The 24387-nt window shown below is 43.1% G+C and overlaps 1 long non-coding RNA gene across 2 annotated transcripts; it reads right to left on the reverse strand.

Annotated features, from left to right (window-relative positions):
* Nucleotides 1–561: 561 nt before the first annotated feature.
* Nucleotides 562–22794, reverse strand: LOC142730500 (uncharacterized). Of its 2 annotated transcripts, none has more exons than XR_012878922.1 (3): nucleotides 22665–22794; nucleotides 2981–3133; nucleotides 562–756 (listed from the first exon to the last, which is right to left on the reverse strand). It is a non-coding gene; the product is annotated as an uncharacterized LOC142730500 (long non-coding RNA). The 2 variants fall into 2 exon arrangements; XR_012878921.1 differs by lacking the exon at nucleotides 22665–22794 and adding an exon at nucleotides 11331–11462.
* Nucleotides 22795–24387: the final 1593 nt, after the last annotated feature.

Here is a 24387-nt window from a genome sequence, read left to right on the forward strand (position 1 = left end):
GTATATGTCAGGACTCCACCCGAAGTATACCTTCCTACGAAAATAAAAACTTTGATGTGAACAGACCCCAAGAAGCCCACGGCTATGAATATATTTAGCACAACATGGGCTGTCAGTGCTCCAAAATCTGCACCAGCTATGAGCTAGCATAGATTTCCGCTATAATTTACACTCAGCGTAAATTGTAATAAATCCGTCATACAGCAGATCCCTTCTTCCTCTGGGCCAGACTCCATTTTTCTACCCGCAGTTGGCACTGACTTGGTGGAGGGAGTGTGTAGATTGCCAGTGGATAAGGTATTATAAGGTGTAGGTGCTGAAGCAAGCGTTTCAAATCATGAAGGGCAAGGAGCGAGTCAGGTTGAAGGAGTTGCAATCACTGATAGGGTAATTGAACTTTGCATGCACAGTCACACCAACAGGGAGGATTTTCTGTAAGAGTATTGAGCGTAGTTCAGTGTGAGTAAAAAATATTTTCACAAAATTAGTTAACAAAGTACCCAAAAGAGGATTTTGAGGTGTGGGGTAGATTTTTTGAGGACTTTATTGGAGTGGCAGTAAGGTTGAAGTAGCCGGCATCGAATCAGAAGCTAAGACTGTTCACAGATGCGTTCATATGGGTACATAGCATATTTTAATGGACAGTGGTGTGTGTGGAAGTGGCCAGCAGTGGGAGAAAATAGAATTAGACTTACCGGTAATTTGTTTTTTTTGTAAAACCTCCATGACAGCACCACAGGAGGTAAGACTCCGCCTCTAATATCGACAGGAAAAAACACAAGAGGTTAAATAGTCCCACCCCACCGTTTCTCCTCAGTGTATGTCCACTAACCATTTCTGGTAACTTTACATATCTATTACTTGTCATGGAAATCGAAAAAATGAGCAGCAACTCCAAGGATTCAGTTGAAAAATGGGTACTTTATTGCCCGTGGAACGTTTCAGCTCTGTCCACTAGAGCCTTTATCAAGCTTGAGAAAGGCTCTAGTGGACGGAGCTGAAACGTTGCACAGGCAATAAAGTACCGATTTTTTTCACCTGAATCCTTGGAGTTGCTGCTCATTTTTTCGATTTCTGTGTATTTGGAATTTTGGTCTGTTCCTCAGAGCTTGCACCCACACACAGCCAGTGCTGCTGGGCTTTGTATATATCTATTACTTGTTGAAAAATACGTGTAAATAATGTTTAATTAACATAAATAAAAGGGGGGGCAATATAAGGGTGCTGTCATGGAGGGTTTACTAGAAACCAAATTAACGGTAAATCTAATTCTATTTTCTCAAGGCACCCTCCATGACAGCACCACAGGAGAATTCCCATATTAAATAATTGGTTGTGGGGGGGGGGGGGGGACTACAGCTTGGAGAACTTTCATTCCAACGGAAAGATCCTTGCTGAAAACAGATTTAATCTGTAATGTTTTGTAAAAGTGTGAACGGATGAGCAGGTTGCTGCTTTGCAGATCTGTTCAATGGATGCATCCGCTCTTTCTGCCCAGAATACTGACATAAAGCCTGTAGAGTGGGCCTTCAGATGATCTGAGGGAGACATGTGGAGGTTTTCATAAAATACACAGATCGCCATTTTAATGCATTTTGCCAATGTATTTTTTGCCACCTTCTTTCCCTTATAGGATCATTGAATTGAATGAAAAGATTAAGATCTTTCCCCCACAAGTTTGTGGACTCAATGTATTGTAGGATTATCCTGCGGACATCTAGGGTGTGAAACTCTTCTTCCTTTTTGTTTGTTGGATTTTGACAAAATTAAGGCACAACTATATATTGGGACATGTGGAAGTTTGACATTACCTTGGGAAAGAAGGTGGGATCTGGATGGAAAATAAGCTTATCATTTAGGATTCTGAGAAAGGGATCCCCAATAGTGAGGACTTGAATTTCTCCTACCCTTCTAGCTGTGGGTATAGCTATCAAAAGAGCTGCCTTCTAAGAGAGATGATTTATCTTACAGGAAGATATACATTCAAAGGGATATAACATCAAACCTCTCAATACTACGTTTAAATCCCAAGGAGGAAGAACTACACAAGGTCTGGGAGATAATCTAGATGCTGCCACAAAGAATCTTTTTATCCATCTATGGGAGGCCAGATCTTGATTAAAAAAAATTGACTCATAGCGGATACTTGAACTTTTAAGGTGCTAGGTTTTAGTCCTTTTTCCAGGCCTGATTGCAGAAAGTCCAATATCTGTGCAATATTAGGATGATGAACATCGGGAAAGGAGTCGCCACACCAGGATAAGAATTTCTTCCAGACGTTCCCATAGATGGCGTTAGTGACATTTTTACTACTTTTTTGTAGGGTTTTTATGACTGCCTCTGACAAATCTTTGGCTTTCAGTATCAGGCCCTCAGAAGTCGACTGCGCTATTGATTCTGTCAAAACAACGATGGAACCCTGAAACAACGGTGACATTCGGAAACCATTAGCAACGTTTCCGTCACTTGAGATCAATGGTGATGCAAACGGAAGCTAAGGTTTCCGTTTGCCTTTCCGTTGAGGGGTTTCCCCGACGGAAACCCTCAAAGGAAAGACAACGCTGATGTGAACACAGCCTTAGAGGGCATCTCTACCCATAAAATGCTGTATTTGGTATTCTTCCATAGTCTAAATTTTTCTTTTTGTCATGCATGTAGCTATATAACTACAATCAGGGGTGCACCAGGCTGTTAAGTAAGTTCTTATGACCTCCAGGAAATGCTGGAGGTTTCTGACATATAGCAGCATTCATGGAAAGAAATCAACATTAGCTTATTGTATATTGAAAGCTGCTGCAGTGCTCAGGAGGAAGAACGTCCTGCAGCTTGATTGGCCATACAATAATTAGATATGAAAAGGGGGACATGGTTTTGAAAACTGCTGCAACTCTTGAAACATGTAAGAAACATGTAAAAATGGCCTAGAGAAAGTCTGAATGTGACTCCCTGCCCTGGCATACAAAACTGGAATGGTCTTTACCTGCTTCCCTGCGGTGAACTTTCCTGCAGAGCCTGTGATTATGATGTGAAGATCTTGTAGCATGAAGAAAATGGTGGTCTTGTCTGAGAACTGAACAGATCTGATGGGACGAAGACTGCTCTACACATATGTGCTGCTGCATCAGGTGCTTGTCTGTAAAAAAGACACATCACAATGCCTTAGTATTCCATCAGCTGTGATGTCATCAACTGAAGGGAGAAGACTATGATGTCATCTGTAGGGAGAAGCCTGTGAGTGCTATAGATGAATATCCATGAAGAATTCATTATTTATAGAGCACTGAAAGCAGATCATTATGCTTTATAAACAAATGTACATTTTAAAGCTCTGTTAGTAGAAAAAAACAACACATCGTATACCATTTTACACGTTGGCAATAGAATTCAGAATCACTGGAACAATTGTGAACTTATTAAGGTTGCAGCATGCTTGGCCATTTTTATTTTTTTGCCTTCTAGCCATAAACGTTTTTTTATTTTAATGTCTACGTTTCTATTTGAGGCCTTGTTTTATTTTTGCAGGACAAGGTGTAACTTTTTTGTGCATCACGTCCCCGCTAGAAAACTTGCACTTTTGATTAGCACTTTAGAGCTTTACATGTGTATTCTTTTTATAATATTTTTTGTGCTGTATTAACATAATAGCTGAGCGGATGTCTACCTATAATATGCTGCCCTTCAGGAGTATTCCCAGGAACAATCCTCACTTCCTCATCTCATGTTAAAAGTGACACTAAGGGTATGTTCACCCTATTTTCAGCTCTTTTTCGGGCTGTAAACGCCTTGAAAAACGGCTGAAAATACATGGCCTGAACGCCTCCGAACATATGCCCATAAATGTCAATGGGAAAAACGACGGCTGTGATGTCAATGGGAGGTCAGAGATGGAAACGCCTGAAGAAAGAGCATGACGCTTCTTTTTCCTGCAAGTGTTTTTTTTCATCTCGCAGGAAAAAACTCCTCTACCTCCCATTGAAATCAATGGTAGGCGATTTCTTCAGTTTTTTGGCGTAGTTTCCAGCGTGGTTTCCGTGCCAAAAACAGGGCCAAACAATCTTAGTGTGAACTAGGCCTAAGGAAATTACGCAGCATTTACAGTAGCAGCACAGTGAATGAGATTTGAACAAATCTCATGCAGACGCTACAGTAAAAATCTGCAGCAAAAACGTTCATAAATTGACCTGCGATGCGGATTTTAAATCCGCAGCATGTTAATTTATGCTGCAAATCCGTTGCTATTTTGTTGCGGGTTTTCCACATTGATTCAATTCAATGGGTAAAACCCGCAACAAAATAGCAACAAATCCGCAGCATAAATTGACAAGCTGCAGATTTAAACTCTGCACCGCAAGTCAATTTATGAATTTTTTTGCTGCAGAAGTGAAACCTAGAACAAATAGCAAATGTTGCGACTTTTGTGGTGGAAACGCTGCGATTCCGCTTCAAAATTCACAAAAACGCTAATGCTTACCTCCGGCCGTTGTCATAGTGACGCGTTTCTCTGTTCTGAGTGACACCTGGCCTCCTGGGATGACGTTTCAACCCATGTGACTGCTGCAGCCAATCACAGGCTGTGGTGGTCAATTGGGCTGCAGCATCATTCCAGGAGGCCAGGCTGCACTGAAACGGAAGAAGGCGTTGCTATGACAACAGCCAGGGGTAACTATCAGCTTTTTTTATTTTTTTTCAAGCAGTGTTTCTGCAGCGGAGATTCCGACCGAAAATCTGCACCATGTGCACTTTTGCAGGCGGAATTCCCTGCAGGTTCAAGGTTGGATATGCTGTGTAGCCTAAAGCCTCATGCACACGACCGTAGCCATGTGCACGGCTGTGATTTTCGTGTTGGCCGGCAGCAGACTGTCAGCCGCGAGCCGCCCGCAAACCGCGGGCCATGCACATGGCCGCGGCCATTATTTTCAATGAGCCCGGACCACAGAACACGGCCATAATAAAGTTTGCCCGTTCTTTCTGCGGTGCAAGAGGCCTAAAGCTGGGTACTCACTGTGCAGATTTTGCAAGTATTTTTTAACCCAAAACTAGGAACGTTACCTAAATAGAAGAAATATAAGAATTGAGAATATAAGGGAAGGCCTTATAGGTCCGCTCTCCTTGATCCAATTCTGGCTTTGGCTTACAAAATGCTGACAAAATCTGCAGCAAATCTGCACTGTGGAAACCCAGTCTAAGGGCATGACCAGACGTGGCGTATTTCTTCCGCCACTGTCCGCATCAATGCCGCACATAATCTGCGTTGCAGATTCTGTTGCGTCTTTGCCTAAAATGGGCATTAAATTGATGCGGATTAGCCGTTGCGTATTGAGGTGAAAGTACTTCCCTTCTCTCTATCAGTGCAGGATAGAGAGAAGAGACAGTCCTTCCCTAGTAAAATAAATTCCTACTTACCCGGCCGTTGTCTTGGTGACGCGTCCCTCTTTCAACATCCAGCCCGACCTCCCTGGATGACGCGGCAGTCCATGTGACCGCTGCAGCCTGTGATTGGCTGCAGCCGTCACTTGGACTGAAACGTCATCCCGGGAGGCCGGACTGGAGGAAGAAGCAGGGAGTTCTCGGTAAGTATGAACTTCTTTTTTTTTACACGTCGATCTATATCGGTAGTCACTGTCCAGGGTGCTGAAACAGTTACTGCCGATCGCTTAACTCTTTCAGCACCCTGGACAGTGACTATCTCCTGACGGCACACACGTAGTCACCCGTAATTACGGGAGCCCCATAGACTTCTATGGGCCAGCCCGTGCCCTAATAACGGGCCGTGATTACGGGCGTTCAGAATGAAGAAATGTCATGTTCGTAAAGCAAATACGCTACGCAACACACGTAACATCTGCGGACTTAATTGTGGAATTTTGACTCTCCATTGAAGCCAATGGAGAAATTCCGCAATGAGTCCGCAACAAGTCCGCTCCACGTCCGCAACAACCAGTGTATGCTGCGGACACCAAATTCCGCACTGCAGCCTATGGTCCACAGCGGAGTTTTCCGCAACGTGTGCACGAACCTAACTAAAAAGCAGTGGAAAGCAATGGAAAATAAGTCCGCAGCGGAATTCCAGAGCAATTCCGCCACGTCTGTTCATGCCCTAAGGGTGTGTCCAGATGTGGCAGTTTTGCTGCCAATTTGCGGCGTGGGTTCTGCATCGCAAATCCGCAGCAGTTTACAGTACATCAAAAGTGGATGGGGTTTTCAAAACCCCATCCACATGTAGCAGAAGACGACCGCAATAACAGCGGAGCATTCTGCATATTTTCAAATCTGCAGCGTGTTCATTCTGTTGCGGAGAAGCAGCGGATTTTCACTGCGGATTTCAGCCTTTGCAATGCATAGGCTGAAACCTACATCAAATCTGCTGCTAAATCCGCAACTAAATCTGTATGTAACATATGTGGATTTTCCAAGAATTCACATCAAAATCTGCAGGGAAATTGTCCGCTAAGTCCCCCTACGGAATACAGGTTACCCAGGTTCCTGAAAGACAAATCTGCCTAGATATAGTGCAATTTGGTAGCGATGAGGGGCATTTATTTAGGGGGATTAAGTATTCATCAGATCTCTATTACAGTTCCATATGGTTTGTTACCCAGCTTTTCTGGAACCCTCAAGGGCAAATCTGTCTAAATATGACACAATTTGAGAGATAAGAGCGGGATTTATTTCGTTCGGTTTAATGTTTAGCAGTCTCTATTACAGATTCACATGGTTTGTTACCCAGCTTTCCCAGTACCCTGAAAGGCTTTGCCTTATCTATGGCGCAATTTGGTAGAGAGGAGGGGCATTTATTTATGGGGATTTAGTATTCTACAGTCTCTATTACAGCTTCACATGGTTTGTTACCCAGCTTTCCTGGGATCCTGAAAGACAAATCTGGCTAGCTAAGGTACAGTATGTAAAATGTATCACTGCATAAAAGGCAGGTGTGTTAATCGCAGCTTCACAGGGATTCTTGGCTCCTGATTAGCAAATCTGACTAGTAATGCTACGATATAGGAGTTGGAGATTTATCAATGCAGGACTAGGCAGATCTGGCATTCTACCGCCTGGGAAAGATGGGTAACAAACTCTGTGGGGCTGCTGTGATGGATGACATATTGGTCATATAAAATACACACAATACTGCTCTGGTACGTTGTGTATATCCATCACATAGTATCAGGGCAATATGGCTTGTGGTCACCATTGCAGCTCCACAGTGTTGCTGTTCTATGAGAGCTGAGTGACTAGTCGTTCTAGATATATATATATATATATATATATATATATATATATACAGGCCATGCTCCAGGTTTATGTGGGCCATTGGGCGACACAGACTTAGTAGGCCCCTTTGCGGGGGATCTTAGAGCGGCAGTAAAATGGCAGAAAATGTCATAACATTTTCATTTTTTCGTTGACGGAGCTGTATGAGGGCTTGTTTTCTGCGAGACGAGCTATAGTTTATATAGGTACCATTTTTGGATACATGCTACTTTTTGATCACTTTTTATTCCAATATTTGTAGGGCAAAGTGACCGAAAAAGATATTCTGGTATGGTTTCTTACATTTATTTTTTTACACCGTTCACTGCGTGGAATAAATAAAATAATATTTTTATAGTTTTGGCCGTTACGGACGCGGCGATACCAAATATGTATGGTTTCTTTTTTATTTCAATAATAATGGAAGTTTTCCGTGCTAGGCAGACCGCCACCGGAACCCCTGCAATTTCATTGCTGGGGCTCCGATGAGCTGCAAACAACTTACATGCAGCGATCGTTTTTGACCGCTGCATTTAAGGGGTTAATAGCGGGGATCGAAGCTAATTTCGGTCCCCGCCAATACAGCCGGATGTCAGCTGTAATACACCGCACCGACTCAGGATACGGCAAAATGCGGGAAGCACTAGCTGTCCATGACGTATCCATACGGCAAATGTCGGGAAGGGGTTAAATAGAGAAATATTTACATAATAAAGCTGTGGCCACTTCCACTTTACCACACAAGGTGTCTTTGGTTTGATTTAAGGTAAAATAATGGTGTAATAGGTCCATGGCAAGTTGGTTTTAAGTTGGTGAATGTCCTTGCAGTCTCACAGTAGAATGGTAGAGCCACAGATCCTATGTAATGTATCCACGGGCTAACTGAATATGACTAAACATGGTGCCAGTCATGTGACCATCCCCTCTACATACACACACATACATCATGTGACACCTAGCATTAACATGACATACATGTATTGGGACCACATAGAGGACACATCCATGGGCTAAGTGAATAGGACTAATGGTAGAATAATGATGACCAACCACATCACTGTTCATGTATTTACTAAAATGGCCGCCTGTCTCTAGGTGATATTTAAAATGTCTGCCTGTCTCTAGGTAATGTTATCGTGTTGTTAATAAAGTTAACTGTTTTAAAAAATAAAAAAAAACACATAGAGGAGACAGATAGTATTATGTAAGAGCTGCTTCTACACAGACACTGACAGACATGATGAGAGGCTGCTGGAGGAGGGAATACTTATAAAGTCTCATGCACACGGCCGTAGCCATGTGCACGGTCCGTAGTTACGGGCACGGATGGCCACGGACTGTCACCCACGTTTGCGGGTCGTGCTCCCTTTATAAAGTATAGGAGCACGGCCCGTAAATTAAAAAAATAGGTCATGTCCTATATTTTGCAGTTCATTTCTACGGCCCTTACACCTTCCTGTAAATATACGGGAAGGTGTCCGCGGGCCATAGACATTAACACCTTCCCGACCGCCCACTGTCTTTTGACGTCAGGCGGTGCAGGTGCTTAGTCTACAGTGACGTCTTTTGGCGTCGCTGTAGAGGAGGCTGATGAGTTCTCCTGTGAGCGCTCGTCCTCTAAGCAGGAGCTGTAACTAACAGCTCCTGATCCTAGAGAAGCCTCTTGAACACAGCTGGGGTTGGCAAACATTCAGACCCCAGCTGTTTAACACTTTGATCGCCATGGCCCGTGACCGCGGCATGATGAAAGGGAATTCCCCTCTTTGATTGCATCACCGGGATTCCGGTGATGCGATCAAACACCGGGGAATCCCTCTGCAGTCAGCCCTGCGGACCTACAAAGGACCCCAGGGCTGTCTGTTCCATTTGCCTGCTGTTCGGGCACACTATGCTGCCACTGTGCTTCCCGATCAGCAGCCTGTGTCATAGTGACACGGTGTAATGTATTAGCGTACAGGAGTATGCTAATACATTACAAGTAAAAAAAAAATAAAAGTTACAAATAAAGTTATCCCTTGATGGGATTAAAAAAAAAAAGTAACAAAACAAATAAATAAATAAAAAAGGTCCCAAAAAGAGTCTTTATTTTGCATAAAATATATTTTATTGCCCCTACACTAAATAAAAACAAAAAACCTACACATATTAGGTATCTACACGACCGTAATAACCTGAAGAATTAATCTAATGGGTTATTTAGCGTGAAACGTGAACGGGATAAAAAATAAACAAAAAAAACTATTCCGAGAATCACTTTTTCCTATATTCACGCCGTAAAATACTGTGGGGAAAAAAAATACTATTTCTCTCGCATAAAACAAGGCCTCATACAGCCACGTCAATGAAAAAATAAAAAAGTTATGGCTGCTGAAACGCAGAGGCAAAAACAGAAAAATTGAGCTGGTCATTAAAGAGGCTCTGTCACCAGATTATCAAATCCCTATCTCCTATTGCATGTGATCGGCGCTGCAATGTAGATAACAGTAACGTATATTTTTTTTTTAAACGATCATTTTTGGCCAAGTTATGAGCAATTTTATATTTATACAAATGAGCCTTTCTAATGGACATCTGGGCGTGTTTTCTCGTATTACCAACTGGGCGTGTATTGTGTTTGTAACATCTGGGCGTGTTTACTTGTTTTACTAGCTGGGCGTTGTGAATAGAAGTGTATGTCAGCATCAAACACAAGTAAACACGCCCAGATGTTACAAACACAATACACGCCCAGTTGTCCATTAGAAAGGCTCATTTGTATAAATATAAAATTGCTCATAACTTGGCCAAAAATGATCGTTTAAAAAAATAAATAAACGTTACTGTTATCTACATTGCAGCGCCGATCACATGCAATAGGAGATAGGGATTTGATAATCTGGTGACAGAGCCTCTTTAAGGTCTTTTCAGGCCCAGTCATTAAGGGGTCAATGAGTCAGTATTTTTACCTGCAATTATGGATCCGTAATTGCGGATAAAAATGATGGTCGTGTGCATGAGGCCTAACTTCTGTTCCTTAGTAAAATGCTATTCACGGGTTAGATACCTGGACAGTGTTACCTGAATGCCAGGGGTCACATGGAGTGTGCGCGCGTGCGTGAATGTATCACATGACTCTCCCCGTATTTAGTCAATTCAGTTAGCCCATGGATGCATTACTATGGACTATACTATTATTATTATTTACTTATTTTTACAGTGGCAACTGCACTGATATGAGAAAGATATGTGAGCAGAATTTCTAATACATGTATAGTAGAAAACTGTATGATTTCCTATTCTATAAAGAAATTAAACAAATAAAAACTGGACAACCCCTTTAATAAATTTGTTGCATCTTTGGCTGGCCATGTCCCACAGAGTAAAATCCAGTTTGTGACGTAAATTGTAGTAAATCTTTTGGACCGTGGGTGGCGCTGTCCCTCCTGCCAAGCCACTCCCATTTTTTTTAAAGTGGCAATAGCATTTCAAAACAACAAATAAATCGCAAATTATTCCGCAATAGGGCGTGCGCCATAATTTTTGGCTTTTTAATGCCAGAAAACTGGGGTGATGCCCTTAGCATCATAAAGTTGCAAGGTCTGAAAATCAAAACTAAAATCTAAAGTAGTCCAATGTTTACATCACAAACATACACTTCACAAATTATAGTAAAAAATACATTATCTATTTTATTACATATACATAGGATGTGGTTTTAGCATAAAAAGTGACTGCAAGACATCCTCAAATACAGTAGTAGCCACAGTGTATCCAAATCCAATGACAGCCAGTGTCTTCCACTACAGTGACAGGCACGGTGGCCCCGATTACAGTGACAGCTACAGTGCACCCGAGTACAGAGACAGCCAGTGTCCCCAAATACAGTAACAGCCACAGTGTCCCCAAATACAGTAACAGCCACAGTGTCCCCAAATACAGTGAAAGGCACAGTGTCCCCGATTACAGAGACAGCCAGTGTCTCCAAATATACTAACAGTCACAGTGCCCTAAATACAGTGACATCCACAATGCCCCCAGACACTGACAATCACAGTGCTCCAAATATAGTGACAGCCCCTCTGTCGCCCAGCATAATTCACCTCCTTGTCTTATGGTGAATCCTGTCTAAGCAAGAGGAAGCATCACTTGCAGAGCAGAGACTCTTTGTTGGAGATGCTGCCACCTGCTGGCTGTACTTGTTCTTTGTCTTCTATATAACAAGTAAATATTTCACAACTTGCCCAAAGACCACCTGCCGAACTAGGTTTGGGCAGGTTGATAAGATGAAAAACCGCCAGGCTGCAAAGAAAGCAGCCCAATTTGCCAAGTTGGCAACCCTGCTTAGGGCCCTAAATAAATGGCAGATCTGTGTAAAATGTATTTTATTAGATATTCTGACCACATATTGGAGCATACATTAACCCCTTAATGACCAGCCTATTTTGGACCTTAATGACCAAGCTATTTTTTACGTTTTTCAATCGTCGCATTCCAAGAGCTATAACCTTTTTATTTTTGCGTCGACATAGCTGTATAAGGTCTTGTTTTTTGCGGGACAAGTTGTATTTTTTAATAGCACCATTTTTAGGTACATATTATTTATTGATTAACTTTTATTAACTTTTTTTTGGGGGGGAATAGAAAAAAATCTGAAATTTCGCCACACTTTTTTGCGTCCTAAATCTACGCCGTTTACCGTGTGGTATAAATAACACAATAACTTTATTCAGCGGGTTGTTACGATTGCAACGATACCAAATTTGTATAGTTTTTGTATGTTTTACTACTTTTACACAGTAAAAACGCTTTTTTTTCAAAATTATTTGTTTTTGTGTCTCCATATTTGAAGAGCCGTAACGTTTTTATTTTTTCGCCGATGCGGTTGTATGAGGGCTTTTTTTTGCGGGACGACTTGTAGTTTTTATTGGTACCATTTTGGAGTAGATGCGACTTTTTGATCACTTTTTATCACATTTTTTTAAAGTTAGTATTCACAGAAAACAGCAATTTTTCCATAGTTTTTTATTAATTTTTCTACGGCGTTCACCGTGCAGGTTAAATAATGTAATAGATTTATAGTCGGGGTCGTTACGAACGCGGCGATACCAAATATGTGTAACTTTTTTACTTTATTTTGTTTTTTTAATAGTAAAGCATTTTGTAAGGGGAAAAGCTGGGTTTTTCATTTTTTTTCAAATTTTTTTTTTAATTAACTTTATTAAACTTTTTTTTCACTTTTTTACTAGTCCCATTAGGGGACTATAATATGCGATTCTGCGATCGCATTTATAATACACTGCAATACTTTTGTATTGCAGTGTATTACTGCCTGTCCGTTTAACACGGACAGGCATCTGCTAGGTCATGCCTGCGGCATGATCTAGCAGGCATTCACTCCAGGCAGACCTGGGGGCCTTTATTAGATCCCCGGCTGCCATTAGAGACACAGACACTCGGGGATCGTATCGCCGGGTGTCGGTGGGGGAGCTCCCTCCCTCTCTCCAAAACCACTCAGATGCGGTGCTCCCTATTGAGCACCGCATCTGAGGGGTTAAACGTGTGAGATCGATACTAATATCGATCTCACACGGCAGAGCAGGGACACTCCCAGCCCTCAGCTGCCTCTAGCAGCTGAGAGCAGGGAGATTTGACAGCTCCCAACTCTGTTTATTTATTCCGATGCCGCGACGTAAAAGTCTATGGCATCGGAATAAGGCCCGTTAGTGACCGACGTAGAAACACGATGGGCCGGTCACTAACAGGTTAAAGGGGTTTTCGAGGGAAACTATTTTTTTTCCATGCGGGGCAGCGCACGAGCACAGAGTAGTTTCATTAATGAGAAGAAAACAGGGCGGGCATTAAGTAAGGAAAGAATTCAACGGGGCGGGCATTGAGGAGACTGTGGACCAATAGGAAGCCTCGAACCCGGGTATACGTCAAAAGTCTCGGGTTTGAGGCATCCTATTGGTCCACAGGCTCCTCAATGTCCACTCCATTCCTTCTACTTCAATAGCCCCACCATTTTCTTTGCGTGCATGCTATTCCTCAGTGCTCATGCGCTGCCTGCCCCAAAAATTGAGGAATAGAATGCAGGCAAAGAAAATCGTGCTGCTATTGAAGTAGAAGCAAAGAATGAACGGAGGGATGACATTATTATGTAGTCGTTCATGTGCCCCAAAGGAGGCCTCTAGTAGTTCATGTCAGACAATCCGTCTATGTTTTATCATTTTAGCATAAATTAAAGTATTTTACTATATTTTCAGGGCATACTGACAGTTGTAGCTTTGCAGCAGCTTTTACCCAATATAGTATTTGTGAGAAGAATACATTTGTTCACAAGTAAAGAATATTTTCATGCAAAATGGACGGGTGCAGCATTTCAGGCTGATTGAATTATTTTTTATTTTTTTTAAATGCCATAAATTCTCTTGTAATATTTAGGTTTTGCAACATTATAAAAATAAAGTAATTCCGAGTCTTCTGAACTTCTTCCCCCTCAAGTGGCAACACTTAAGAGCGTTATTTTTGCGAGATGCATAGAAAACAGCTATTCTGCCATTGTCTGTTTTTTATGGAGTTTACAGTGCGGGATAAATAATGTATTTATTTTATAGTACGGGTTGTTACAGATGTGGCAATACCAATCATGTGTAGTTTTTTTTTTTTCAACAATAAATCATTGCATTGGGGACATTTTTAATTATTATTTTGCAAAACCACCTAGGCTGGATTCACGCCTGCGTTGAAACATTCCGTTGTTCTGCTCCGTCAGAAGAGCAGAACAAGGGAATAACGGAATCAACTGTTCCGTTGCACAACGGAAGCCGCCGATTGCCGACGGAACCCATGGACTTTAATAGGTTTTATAGGTTCCGCAGCATGGTGCTCTACTGTCACCGGTAAACCCTGCCAGATCTGACGGAGCCTCCGACACAGATGTGAACAGAGCTTTAGGTTCCTCCGTCATGGAGTAAAAAAAACATGTGTGACAATCAGAGAGCAAGTGGGATCTTTCATTGACAAGGAGAAGTGATATCATGAACATCCATGTCACCCCTTCCCTGGGATCATCTGAAGTCAATGATCACAGATCCTCCTCCTCTTTCTGCAGGTTGTCAACACGTCCCCCGATGGTTCCCTCTCTTCTCCTCCACACAGGCCCAATTAAAAGCTGCAAGTACAGTATATGCAGCTCCCACTTCAACCTGCTATAGCTCAGGCTAGATCGTGCATAGAGTAAACACTGTAAACACCCGAAAAACGGCCGAAGAATCAGAAGAATGCCTCCAAACATCTGCCCATTGATTTCAATGGAAAAAACGGCGTTCTGCTCCGACGGGCCATTTTGAAAAACGGCCACGTAAAAAAACGGTTGCGAAAAAGAAGTGCATGGGACACTGCAAAAATCGCGAGTGGCATAAAAAAGTCTGAAAATAAGGAGCAGTTTTCCCTTGAAAACAGTTCCGTATTTTCAGACATTTTTGAATTTGCGTGTGAACATAGCCTTATAAAGCCGCATTCTAGCCAGAGTTTCAGCCTCCAGTGTAGAAGCTACCTCTTCAGTAACACTGCCCTGACCTAGGGGGATATTTTCCTGCAGATAAACTGTAAGGGTATGTTCACACGATTAATAAAATACGTCTGAAAATACGGAACTGTATTCAAGGGAAAACTGCTCCTGATTTTCAGACTTTTCGGAGCTGTTTTTTAGCTCCTGATTTTCAGACGTTTTATGAGCAACTCGCGTTTTTCGCTGCGTTTTTCGGACGTTTTTGGAGCTGTTTTCAATAGAGTCTATGAGAAAACGGCTCCAAAAACGTCCCAGGAAATGTCCTGCACTTCTTTTGAAGAAGCCATTTATTTTGACAGCGACGCGTAAAATCACAGCTCGTCTGCACAGAACATCGTAAGACCCATTGCAGGCAATGGGCAGATGTTTGCCGACGTATTGGAGCCGTCTTTTCAGGTGTAATTCGAGGCGTAAAACGCCTCCATTACGTATGAAAATAGGTTGTGTGAACATACCCTCACAGGGAAAATGCAGACTGCAGTTCTGCTGCACAATGCTTTCAAGCCAAACAATTAAATATGTACTGTATAGTGTTGGTGCAGGACTCGGGAGCGAGAACAGGGATGAGAGAGGAACTATGGGAGAGCAGGGATTTTGAACAAACAGGCAGGGAACTGCTGGGGGCAGATTTTCATGAAAAATGAACATTGCATAGTTGCCAACATTTGAATTTTTGCTCACAGGGACACTTAGGGTGTTCCATCTTTGATGGATGTGTCTTATGGAAGCATGGCTTATCTGGTGGGTGTGGCTAGTTGGGATTGGCATTCTTTCCAGAATTTCTGCATACAAATAAACAAACAAAAATATCTGCACTAGTTTGGCTCACAACTACTATGGTGGCCAGTATATCTCTCTGGGTATCTGGTTGTTTACAAGCAGGTAATGTCTCCCTTTATCACTAGGGCTAGGTAATATGTGCTGGCGACTACTGGTAGCTTAAAAACCAGTGTAGATAGAGCCACACTCAGTGCCCCTTGTAGATGGTGCTCCACACTGCTCCGTGTAGATATTGCCACGCACTGCTTTCTGTAGATAATGCCACATGGCCCCCCTGTAGATAGTGCCACAGTGCCCTCTGTAGATAGTGCCACAGTTCCCTCTGTAAATAGTGCCACAGTGACCTCTGTAACTGGTGCCACACAGCCCCCTTTGTAGCTGGTACCACGCAGCCCGTTCTGTAGCTGGTGCCACACAGCCACCTCTTTAGCTGGTGCCACACAGCCTCCTCTGTAGCTCGTTAGCTGGTGCCACACAGCCCCACTGTGGCTGGTGCCACACAGCCCCCCTGTAGCTGATGCCACACAGCCTCCCTGAAGCTGGTGCCACACAGCCCCCTGTAGCTGATGCCACACAGTCCCCCTGTAGCTGATGCCACACAGCCAACCTGTAGCTCATGCCACACAGCCCACCTGTAGCTGGTGCCACACACTCCCCTCCCTGTAGATTGTGCTACACCACCCCTCCCCTGTAGATGATGCCACACCACCTCCCCTGTAGATGCTGCCACGCCCCGCCCCTGTAGATAGAGACATTATGGTCTCCTGGAGGAGCCCATGACATCACTGTCCATATGTCGACAGTGACGCCAGGGGCTCCTCCAGAAGCGGAATCCCCGGCAAGAGCATTGTCAATGCTCTTGCCTGGGATTCCGGTGCTCCAGGAGGAGCCCCTGACTTCACTGTCCATATATGCAGTGACGTCAGGGGCTCCCTCTAAGGCCTTATTTACACGAGCGTAGTTCACGTCCGTGATACGGGTGTGAAAATCACGCGCGTTGCACGGACCTATGTGAGGCAATGGTGACATGTGTCCGCTGCGTGAAACTCACATCATGTCCTATGCTTGAGCGTTTTTTACGCATCACGCACCCATTGAAGTCAATGGGTGCGTGAAAATCACGCGCAGCACACGGACCCACTTCCGTGTGCTGCGCGTGATTCGCGCAACAGTAGATCAAGAAATGAAGGGACAAATAAAACCACCTCCGTCATTTCTTTTTCTAAACCTCAAAACCACATGTCATAAGGATGGCATATGCGCGAAAATGACGCAGCCCCGCACCAAACACTTATGACACACGGAACTGCAACACGCAAAAAACACTGTGTTTTTTGCGCGCGCAAAACAAAACGTTTGTGTGAATTCCACCTAAGAGTGGAATCCCCGGCCAGAGAATTGCCTACGATCTGGCCTGGGATTCCGCTCCAGGAGGAGTGAATGGCAGAGCAGGAAGCGGATAGTTTCCTGCTCTGCCATAGTATTTAATTGTATCTGCGTCCTGAGGACGCAACTACAATTGAATGTGGCAGTTGCCAGGACATGTCCCGGGCAGTAATTTGCCGGGACTGGCTCTGTAAATTCGGGACAGTCCCGGCAAATTGTGTTGGCAGCTATGACAATGTCACCATGAAAACACATTAAAGGACCACTAATGCCCTGTTCCCACAGAGTTTTTTGACACTTTATTTGACACGGAAGACGCGTCGGAAAGCGCCAAAAAACGTCAGAAAACGCTTCCCATTGATTTTAATGGGAGGCGGAGGCGACATGCCCTATCTTCAGGTGTTTACGTCTCTGACCTCCCACATCAATGGGAGGTAGAGAAAGTGCCACGAAAAACGCTGCAAAAAACACGGCAAACTGTGTGCAGGCAGATCAAAATCTGTCTCAAAATTCCAGATGGAATTTTGAGACAGAATTTTCAGCCTGCAAAAAACTAAGTGTGAACATACCCTAAATATAAAATCCAAGCCAAGAAAAGAAAACAACAACAAAAACTACAAATTAAATATCACATATTCACCTTATTTTTGTTGCTGCTTTATCCTATATTACAATTTAAAAACTTGAAAAATAAAATAGAAAGCCAGTGTATTATTCTCTTAGGAGGCTGTTATGTTTTCTCCCCCTCTCCCCACTCTAATGCTAGTGCAAGTGAGCCAGGACGTTTAGGTGGAGGGGGCTGGGTTTAGGCGGTATACTTTTGGCAACACAGATAGCGCGGCCATTAAGTTGGTAGGAATCTTCTAGTTACCAGTAATATTAACAGTAAGGCCTCATTCACATCGCGTTTATGCCCTACGTTTAGCGTGTATGTCAGGAAAGTTTCCAATGTACATGCTAAACGTGTCTTTAGGGCTCCATTAGCCTGACACTGAGCTAAAAAAGAGTCGTTTTGTCCTTTGTCAGGCTGGTAATCCCTTTTTTTGTAGAATGGAATAGCGTAGTAGACTATGCTATTTCATGCTGAAGGTTCTTGCAAAAAAAACGTATACTGCGGGGTATACATTTTTTTTAACATGGGAGCCTATGTGTGACGGATGCCACTGTATGTCATCCAACACAAGTATACGTTAAACATATACCTCGGGGAGCTTCCCCAGGACCAGAATCCCCGGGAAGATCATCAGGTAGCGCTCAGCCCAGGGATTCCGGCCCTGGGGAAGCTCCTGACATGACTGTTCATATGTACTCCAGGTACATTCAATTTACTAAACAGGAACCCCATATGAACAGCTAACTCACCATGGAAGACAGGGCCAAGCATTTTGTCATTGTAGCTCCTGACATATAAGGACAGTGATGTCAGGAACTTTCCCAGGCACAGTGCTTCAAGTAGCGCTCTGTCTGGGAAGTACAGGAGGCGTATCCCACTGTATACCTCTACAGTCGTATGTGTTTTAGCCTTCATCGTCCATGAGGCGAGATGAGCTTCTCGCATCAGGTGGCAGCCTGCTGCCTCTCTGAGGGGGCAGCGGTGCCACTAAAATCTGCCACCGCCACCTCCTCCTGCACTATAATTGTACCTGCGTCTTTAGGACACAGATACAATTACATGCATAATTGCTGAATGGAATGACGCAAGCGGCGTGAGGACGTTGACGGTTCTAGTGCTGTATATATGTACTGAGCTTTGTGCTAGTACAGTATATATGTACTGAGCTTGGTTCTGGTACTGTATTTATGTACTGAGCTTTGTTCTTGTGCTGTATTTATGTACTGGGCTTAGTTCTGGTTCTGTATTTATGTATTGAGCTTGGTTCTGGTACTGTATATATGTATGAGATTGGTTCTGGAGCAGTAATTATATAGAATACATGTATAATAACAAAATTGCAGGGCAGATGGAATTGTTTTCATTGTATATTTAAAGGGGAACCTGTCAGGTAGTTTTAACCCCTTGAACCACCACCATGCAGTAATACATGACCTGACAATATTTTCAAACATGTTTTTTTTAGATGCAACAAAATCTGTAAAATCTTTTAAAACGGTGCACCCTATATGCTAATTACTCATTAAGGGTTGATGGGGTGGTGCCGCTATCCCGAATAGTCTTGCCTTCAAACCCACCTTACATAACCCACGTTATGTAAACAGGGTCTTAGAGCAGTATTACACATAGCTGGCTCTACCTCACTGACATTCAGTCGCATAATAGGAGGCATTTTTATAGCAGACGCAATCATAGTAGCAAAATATTATATATACAAACGTATAGCATCAATGTGGCAGTGTTTACTCAGCCAATTGTGGCCTCCATTATAGTTCTACAAGGAGTGCTTTCCAAAGTTCCTAAAAGGCAAATCTGCATTTTTATGCCTTGATAATTCTTTTTCATTATCTAATTGACTTTCCAATCTCGCTGTATAATTAGGCTTTCAGGAACATTGGAAAGCTGGGTAACAAACAACCAAATATGCTAAAGACCAACCTGAGCATGTAGTATACTCGCTGTTGCCCTGATATTGATGGCTTATTTTGAGGATTGACCATCAATTTTTGTGGACTGGAAAACCCCTTTGACACCCCAAAAATTATTATTTTATGGAAAGTAGACCACAAGGTTTAATGTCATATCATATCGTGTAAAAGCATGCAGATGAGTTTTGTAAAATCACATCTACTTGCCTTGTACTGTAATCCGCTGCAGACTATGCCTGCGCAAAGTCGAAGGTAAAATTTGTAGTGAATCCGCCACATCTAATGTCACCCTAAGGCCCAGTTCACAGAGTTTTTTGGTGCTGATTTTGACGTGGAAAAGGGCGAAATTGTTGTTTTTCCCCGGGCAACTGGGAGGCAGAAAAAGCATTTTACGCCCACGGTCCTCAATGGCCTCAGGCAAAAAAAACAGCAAAAAAGTGCAGGCAGGTCAAAATCTACCTCAAAATTCCTTTTTTACAGCCTGCAAAATACTCCGTGTGAGTTACATGGACCAAAGATCGCTATGTCCCATAGCCTACACCACAAGTAATGAAAGTCAATGTGGTTGCGTCGCAACCTGCAAGTAACTGCGTCACGACTGGATTTCTTGCAACTGCCATGTCGTGGCAACTTGCACGTTGCGACACAACCACATTGACTTTTATTACATTCAATGTAGGCTACATAGCAATCTTTGGCCGGTCGACCTGTCTCGTGCGTGGCCAAAGTCTCCGTGTAGCAGACAGACAAAATTATTTATAGAGAAAATTTTTACTGCACAGAGAAATAAGTATTTGATCCCCTACCAACCATTAAGAGTTCAGCCTCCTCCAGACCAGTTACACGCTCCAAATCAACTTGGTGCCTGCATTAAAGACAGCTGTCTTAAATGGTCACCTGTATAAAAGACTCCTGTCCACAGACTCAATTAATCAGTCTGACTCTAACCTCTACAACATGGGCAAAACCAAAGAGCTTTCTAAGGATGTCAGGGACAAGATCATAGACCTGCAAAAGGCTGGAATGGTCTACCATAAGTAAGACGCTGGGTGAGAAGGAGACAACTGTTGGTGCAATAGTAAGAAAATGGAAGACATACAAAATGACTGTCAATCGACATCGATCTGGGGCTCCTTGCAAAATCTCACCTCGTGGGGTATCCTTTATCCTGAGGAAGGTGAGAGCTCAGCCGAAAACTACACGGGGGGAACTTGTTAATGATCTCAAGGCAGCTGGGACCACAGTCACCAAGAAAACCATTGGTAACACATTATGCCGTAATGGATTCAAATCCTGCAGTGCCCGCAAGGTCCCCCTGCTCAAGAAGGCACATGTACAGGCCCATCTGAAGTTTGCAAATGAACATCTGGATGATTCTGAGAGTGATTTGGAGAAGGTGCTGTGGTCAGATGAGACTAAAATTGAGCTCTTTGGCATTAACTCCACTCGCCGTGTTTGGAGGAAGAGAAATGCTGCCTATGACCCAAAGAACACCGTCCCCACTGTCAAGCATGGAGGTGGAAACATTATGTTTTGGGGGTGTTTCTCTGCTAAGGGCACAGGACTACTTCACCGCATCAATGGGAGAATGGATGGAGCCATGTACCGTCAAATCCTGAGTGACAACCTCCTTCCCTCCACCAGGACATTAAAAATGGCTCGTGGCTGGGTCTTCCAGCACGACAATGACCCGAAACATACAGCCAAGGCAACAAAGGAGTGGCTCAAAAAGAAGCACATTAAGGTCATGGAGTGGCCTAGCCAGTCTCCAGACCTTAATCCCATCGAAAACTTATGGAGGGAGCTGAAGATCCGAGTTGCCAAGCGACAGCCTCGAAATCTTAATGATTTACAGATGATCTGCAAAGAAGAGTGGGCCAAAATTCCATCTAACATGTGTGCAAACCTCATCATCAATTACAAAAAAACGTCTGACTGCTGTGCTTGCCAACAAGGGTTTTGCCACCAAGTATTAAGTCTTGTTTGCCTAAGGGATCAAATACTTATTTCTCTGTGCACAATGCAAATAAATATATATAATTTTGACTATGTGATTTTCTGTTTTTTTAATATAATCTATCTCTCACTGGTAAAATTAACCCAGCCTAAAAATTCTAGACTGTTCATGTCTTTGACAGTGGGCAAACTTACAAAATCAGCAAGGGATAAAATACTTATTTCCTTCACTGTATCATTGGTGTCAGTGTGTCCAGTGGGTAAGTGGCGTTTGATGTATGTGTCCAGTGGCGTTTGTATTGGGGAGGGCAAAGGGAACAGGTTGGCATCAGTTCTGTGCGGAGACAGAAAGTGACAGGAGCTATGTTGGGGTGGGGTGGAGAAGGCAGACGGTGGCATGTGCTTAGTTATGGGAAATGGCATGGGCTCTGTTAGGGGAGGAGACGGGGGTACAATAGATGGCGGTATAAGGGTGTGGAGGAGGATTTCTAACCCTTAAAGAAAACTTTGCTGCCTAATTTGTATAAATGCAAGTATTGGTTATTCATTGGTGCACTGTGCCTTTTAATAAAGCTGTTTATGTGCTATTGCTGCTGTCCCCTCCCCCAGGTGCCATTACATAGAAAGGGTGGCCACTTTGGCCTGTGTATTTATTTGAGGCCAGTTAAATCATTTTTGTATATATGTCTTTGACTGTGTTTTTCCCCTCAGAAGGTGATATCATTTTAAGACATGTTTTGTTGTGCTGCTGTTATTGCATTGTAACGTTATGACTGTACACGTGATCCTGCCCATGTGTACAGCATGCATCAAGTATAGTGCAGCCAGTTGCGGCCTGTGACTGACGGACCAACCAGGGAAGAGTGCCCTTGGTTCTTTCTGAGACAAAATGTGAGCCAGCCAGCAGTCATCCGAATGAGTAAACCGCGTCTAAGAGCTATGCCTCTAATATTGAGAAGTTTTGTAGTTCCTGCTGTGGTTGGGTGTACTGTGAACACCGGCTTAGTAAAGTTGAGTTTGCAAGAATTCTCCTGTCTTCATACCATCAATGTTGCGAAACACCTGCATTAACCCTTACTACACCACCTGCCCGGAGCCACTTCCTTACAGTGGGGCTCTGTGAGGAAAGAGGGCATGAAAGGTAGCCACAGGCTCTGTGGGGTAGCAGGGGAGCACAGGGTGACAAGCAGGCACTGCCTACCTCAGCAGACTCTCTTCAGCTTCTTCTTCTGGCTGGGCTGGCACTGCTGTACAGGGCTTGCTTCAGACTGGTGGCAGGCACTCAAGACTCCTGCCTCAAACAAAGCTCTGCCTCCTCAAACATACACAGACACCCGTGTCACTGTAAGGAGGGAAAAGACAGAGTTGGAGGGGCTAGTATGAGTGGGGGCGGGCACTGGCTGTTGCTTGGAATCCGTATAGTTTCAACGTATAGGTCAACGGAACAAGGCTCTGCGATGCTATAATGCCTGTTCCATTCACCTAAATGCAGCTATATGGGCCCTATAGTGTCAGGATAGCGATGGACACCTTTATGAGTTTTACATGTTTAGTGGTTTCCTGGAGTTAGAAAACTTGCACTAAGTTTCAGGCAGCAAATTTAATTCAGAAGTATTGCAATGTATTATATTAGCAATCAGGATATTGGATGTTCAAATCCCGCAGTAGGACTTAAATAAAAACGTAAAAAAAAAGTTTAATGAAGTTTATAGAAAAATGAAAAAAGAAACTAGTTTCCCTTACAAAATGCCTCACAGTACAAAAAAAATATGTAAAAACTACAAGATTGGTATCTTGGCATCTGTAGCGACCCGAACTATAAAAAGAAAACATTATTTATCCTGCACAGGGAATAACGTAAAAAACAATGTCAGAATTGCTATAATCTTGCCTCCCAAAACAGCAAAAACAACTAATCAAACAACAATGGTGAAAAATAAGTTTCATTCTCAGAATGCTGTGTTTTTAAAAGTTTTTATTGTGCAAAACGAATAAACACAAAATAACTTTATATGTTTGCTATCGCCATAAGGGTATGTTCACACGGCTTATTTACGGACGTAATTCGGGCGTTTTACGCCTCGATTTACGTCCGAAAATGCACCTCGATAGCGTTGGGAAACATCTGCCCATTCATTAGAATGGGTGTTACGATGTTCTGTGCACACGGTCATTTTTGTTACGCGCCGCTGTCAAAAGGCGGAGCGTAAAAAAGACGCCCGCATCAAAGAAGTGCCTGTCACTTCTTCAGACGTAATTGGAGCCGTTTAACATTGACTTGATGGAAAAGCAGCTCAAATTACGTCCGTAATGGACGCAGCGAAAAAGCACCTCAACATGCCACTACGGTTGAAATTACGGAGCTGATTTCTCCTGAAAACAGCCCCGTAATTTCAGCCGTTACGGACGCTGCCGTGTGAACATACCCTAATTGTAACGACCTGCAGAACAAAGTTATGTCATTTGTACTGCACATTAAACAAGACTAAAAGTTGTTCAATACATTTATGTACCCCAAAATGGTAAGATTAAAAAATACAACTCATCCTGCAACAAATAGGCATTTATAAGGCTGTGTCGATGAAAAAAGTAAAAAAAACTATGGAAATGTGGAGATGAAAAAAAAACAACATGTGTACCCCAACATGGTACCATTAAAAATACAATGATTACACTTTCTAATATGCATGCTGTTTGCTTTTGCACAGGTCAATTTAAATAGAGGGGGAAGCATATATTTGTAAATCTGTCATTAACAAGAATACATAAAAACATGGGATTTATTTTGTTATTAAGACATTTATCATTGTCAAAGAAGTGTTATCCATGTCATGTACAGATAAGGTACAAGGGGTACACGCTGCGGCCAAACAGCATTAGATGTCGCATAGCCAAGAACTGCTTAGTAAATCCGAAAATAAAAC

This window comes from Rhinoderma darwinii, unplaced genomic scaffold (genome assembly GCF_050947455.1).
Source record: "Rhinoderma darwinii isolate aRhiDar2 unplaced genomic scaffold, aRhiDar2.hap1 Scaffold_744, whole genome shotgun sequence".
In the NCBI taxonomy this organism is placed as follows: domain Eukaryota; kingdom Metazoa; phylum Chordata; class Amphibia; order Anura; family Rhinodermatidae; genus Rhinoderma; species Rhinoderma darwinii.